We start from the raw sequence: 983 nt of genomic DNA, 5'->3' as shown, positions 1-983 counted from the left end.
TCTTGGGAAACGTAGTTCCGACCGGCAGCCTTCCTCAGGCAAGTCAACAGTAAAGCGTCTCCTGGAGAACTACAAATCCCAGAAGGCAATGCGGTGAGAAAGGGCTCCATGAGCGGCTGGGGGCGCAAAGCCTCATGGGCAACGTAGTCCCATAGGGCATCTCCCTGCTTGTCAATGGGAAAAGCCGGCCGGCCTGCCTGCAGTTCCCAGCATGCTCTGCAAAGGGAACAGGATTCCACCCCCCGGCATAAAACACAGCACAGTGCCTCATGGGAGGTGTAGTGTTGGAAAGTTCTGTGCAGAAGTCACTAGGAGCCAGGACTCCTGGGTTCTATCCAGGGCTCCAGGAGGGAAGTGGGTTCGATCTGGGAGCCAGGACTCCTGGGTTCTATCCAGGGCTCTAGGAGGGAAGTGGGCTCGATCTGGGAGCCAGGACTCCTGGGGTCTTTTGTTCATTTTTTCTACTCCAGAAAAACCTAGAGGCCCCAGGCTCAGAGCAGGGCAATATTGTGCAAGGTGCTGTACCAACACCTAGGAAGGCCATCCGTTCGGCAAGGAGGAGAGGGGACAAGTAACTGTTGAGGGTGGGGGCAGGAGGGGGCACAATTTAAAAGTTCTGGTGATTTGCAGCAGGGTTCAGGGTAGGTACTCAAGAGACAAGGGAGTTTCGATTTCTAGAGCTGCTTCTGAGGTCATGCTGTACAATACCACATAATAGCAGATGGAGACTGTTCCAAAATTAAGCTACCCAGGAAAAAAACTGGTTATAGGATTCATATGTGCATTAAAAATCTTAACAAGAAAGTTGTCTTAATATACGGTTAAGAGTTAAGGCCAGTTTGTACAGGGGTAGCTCGCACACTTGAAATTCTTTTTAAAAAACACTCTGAAATCATTATGCATTCTGCTATTTGGCTTCTTTGATGGGCTACCTGGAAATAAAGGGCCGGAACCAATCTAGTGAATGAATATAATCCCCCCAC

This window comes from Lepidochelys kempii, chromosome 6 (genome assembly GCF_965140285.1).
Source record: "Lepidochelys kempii isolate rLepKem1 chromosome 6, rLepKem1.hap1, whole genome shotgun sequence".
Classification (NCBI taxonomy): Eukaryota; Metazoa; Chordata; order Testudines; family Cheloniidae; genus Lepidochelys; species Lepidochelys kempii.
The sequence above is the reverse complement of the archived record's forward strand: the minus strand, read 5'-3'. Positions refer to the sequence as shown.